Source organism: Limulus polyphemus, unplaced genomic scaffold, assembly GCF_000517525.1.
Source record: "Limulus polyphemus unplaced genomic scaffold, Limulus_polyphemus-2.1.2 Scaffold752, whole genome shotgun sequence".
In the NCBI taxonomy this organism is placed as follows: Eukaryota; Metazoa; Arthropoda; class Merostomata; order Xiphosura; family Limulidae; genus Limulus; species Limulus polyphemus.
Genome location: NW_013666362.1, coordinates 305,714 through 309,632, shown reverse-complemented (window position 1 = coordinate 309,632; position 3,919 = coordinate 305,714).

Below are 3,919 nucleotides of genomic sequence, written 5' to 3'. Positions count from 1 at the left end.
CATAACAACGATGTTATTTGTTATTTCCCATAAAGATAATCAAAAGCCATCTGCGCTAGCTGTGTGCCTATTATGTGATAAACTTACTAGTTCTTCTGAGTTACTGCATGAGACAATGACAATAAGGACTGGCGAAATGGATAAGAGATGTATGACAAAACACTTTGATGAGCAACTCGTAGAAAAAGTTGCCTCTGGGGACCTGGTTGCTAGCGAACCAAAATATCAAAGTGCTTGGTCGCCTTGTACAACATAGCAGCCAGAACAAAAATATCTGTACAAAATGAAAATAGAGAAGGTTGGACAATAGAAGCCTATTATGTGATAAACTTACTAGTTCTTCTGAGTTACTGCATGAGACAATGACAAAAAGGATTGGCGAAATGGATAAGAGATGTATGACAAAACACTTTGATGAGCAACTCGTAGAAAACGTTTCCTCTGAGGACCTGGTTGCTAGCGAACCAAAATATCAAAGTGCTTGGTCGCCTTGTACAACATAGCAGCCAGAACAAAAATATCAAAGTGCTTGGTCGCCTTGTACAACATAGCAGCCAGAACAAAAATATCTGTACAAAATGAAAATAGAGAAGGTTGGACAACAGAAGCCTATTATGAAAGAGCATTTAATGAACGTGTCACATTAATAAAGAACACACTTGGTAGCAAAGAAGCGTAAGAAACCTCTCCAATGTTCAAGTGTTGCACGTTGTTTGGCTTTAGCAACAGGCTTATACAATTTGGGAAGGCTTGTCCAAATGTGCACTCGACAAGACTGAAGGATCGCATCTTAGCGAACTTTCCTGAACTGCAGGCTATTAAGGAAGGGCGCGACGTTCTTTTGATAGCCAATAAAGAAGTTGGTACTGTTTTGCACAGAGAGTACGAAAATGGTGCAGATGATGATGCGATTGTGCTTGCTAAAGCAACAAGGATTGTACATCAAAAAAGTTTTAACCCAACAATACGATTCAAGGACATGTTTCCAGAAAACTGTCATGTAGTAGATGTTCCCCCCGTCCTTGACCTTTCTTGTGGTGATGTTTTTTATGGGACTAGTATCAAAGAACAACCCCATGTAACACAAACTTAAGCCTTGCTGAACATCTGTAATCTTGGTTCACAGTCAAAATTACTTGCAAACAACACGACACAATAAGTCTCGTGAGCCTCCTCTGCGTGAGTCTCTGGGAGTCTCCCTTCACAACAAAATGCGGAAATAGGAACAAGTAAAAATATTTTTCGACCTGGGTTTATCAGTATCATATGACCAAGTGCAGGTACAATGAAAGGTTAAATACTGTATACTCACTACAGTTGAAAAAAGAGTGTGTTCACTATATCTGCAATGGACAATGGAAAGAGCTTATTTAATGGTACAGAGAAGTGTTCCAAAACTTCGATGACACCGACTGCTGTGCTTGAGCCTGTCCTGAAGGAAACATCAGCGTTTGTGACTTCTGTTAATTTCTTAAGTAGAGCTGTAATAAATCGCATTGCTCCATTAGCTAACGAAATTGATGTTGTCTGTTTATATTTCTCTGACCATAAAATGCATAACCGAGACTGGAATGAAGGCTTCGGGCTTTCAAGTTCATAACTTAGCAAGATACCCCTTTTTTGTACGTCATCTTTAGAACAAAGACTCTTAGACCTGCAAGTTTTCTGTTTATCATATTTTTGGCTATTTGTAGGATCGCCATCTTTAAACATGTTTTTGACACACTGGTCTGACACACTTAAGAATGGTTTATCTGAACCATAAAACCCCCAAATCCTATATTTAGACACGAAAATTAAGGTTCTAGTCCTCTTAGTATCTAAGATATGGTGTATCGCGCTGGGAAATCTGCCATTTCGAAAAGTAGCAGCAACGAGTGCCAAGGTCAAATATGGAATGGCATTATATCTAAATTTATGTTTTAGTATAGTTTCATACTTTTAGAGCAAAGTGTACAATTCTAACCACTGTATTATGAACCCTAACTTCATTTTATATTTAGTTTCCTTTAAGAAAGTGCAATGCAGGAAAGTTAAGCCTACAAAAGTGAATTTGTTTTGGCTGTTGTTAAGCACAAGACTACACATTGGACTATCTGTTATGTACTCACTATAGGCATTGAAACCTGAATTTTAGCGTCACAAGTCTTCGGTCTTACCACTGAGCTATTGAGAGTAACACAAATTTAAATATCTTTCTGCTTTGGTATCTATGTACTTAAAGTATAACAGGGTGATATGAAATACACATTCCTGAAAAAAAAAAGTTTTCTAAATTATTTGCTGATTACGGGTTTAAGGTTAAGCTGTGGCGATCGAATATCGATCATTGTAACTATTAGCAGCCTATACGATCACCTAAGTCTAATTATTGATTACTAACTTTTTTAGTTAGTAATTAGTATCTAGTTTAAAAGCTACTAATTAATAATTGATATTATGTGATCGTATAGGCTACTAACCATAACAATGATTTTTTTTATATTCTATTGTAGGAAATAGGATCTTAAAAGGTGGATATATATATATATGTGTGTGTGTGTGTATGATCGGTAAATATAACAGCTTCTGTGAAATAGTCCGCTTTAAGTAAAAATGAAGAAATGTACATTTTATCGAACGTCTGATGCTATATTAAGGCGATGTTGTTGCACTCGTACAGTAAAATAGTCAGTGAACTGTATATAGTTACCTAATATGGAGAAAAAACGGCAAAATTCAAACCTTCCAAAGATACTGTTCAAGACAAATAACAGTGCAGATAGAAGTAGGAAAAACATTGTTTACCCCAACATAGCGGGTTCAAGACTAAAACTGCCTAAACCTCTACCGAAGTAGTCAGACCACACACAGGACGATCATGTTTTCAACTATTATTACAAACTGCCAATAATAACAAACTGATGAATATAGAAATTTTATCTGTAGATGTTTATGTAAACTATACACATAAGTTATCATAAATTACAGACGAATTCTGCGTTTGATTGTAACACAAAACAGTTTGATGTTCTGTTCGTGTTCTTATGGTTAACGATGGAGAAATTTCTACTTTAAACAGCATAAATACGTACATGTATAAATTTAAAATATAAACCAAGTGCGTCAGCAAGAAAATGTGGACTCATTATAATTCATATTTATTAGGCTAAATCATCTGTGTGTATTGTGGGGTAACAAGGCATTGAATGTTTAGTTATCAGTGAGTGTTCCAAACATATCCATTAATATTCCCATCTTAAGGCCTGGATTTACTTATTACTTGCACTTGCCTAGTTATCTTCCTTTTCACATAGCTTCGTTTTATCTGAGCATGAGTCCACTTAACACACTCCCCCAGCAAGTTAAAACAGGAGATCAAAGATGTTCCTAACCAAATTCCAATGTATCCTCCCAGGTAGCTGAACAGTTCCACAAACTAATTTGTAAAGATACAAAATGGTTGTTTTATAATGGTTTAATAAAAATTGAAACAAAAAGACATTTGAAAGAATATTTTGATTCTTAAAAACTCGCTTCTTGTGTGTGTAGGCTCTTACCCCAAAGCTATGTAAACAAGTAAATTAACTCAACGTGAAATTACAGTTTAGTACGCCAAAATAAACCTTTTCTTCCCATAATACGGTAAGTTTAATCTTACCTCTTATCTGAATTCCCATGTTATAAAATAATAGGTTTGATTAATTCGTAACTGTTTTCACCAGACGTAACAGCTTCAACTTACCTCATACCTTGGTCGATGAGTGCAAGTGACCTGCTCCAGACTGTCAAACACAACGTAACAGCTTCAACTTACCTCATACCTTGGTCGATGAGTGCAAGTGACCTGCTCCAGACTGTCAAACACAACGTAACGGCTTCAACTTACCTCATACCTTGGTCGATGAGTGCAAGTGACCTGCTCCAGACTGTCAAACAC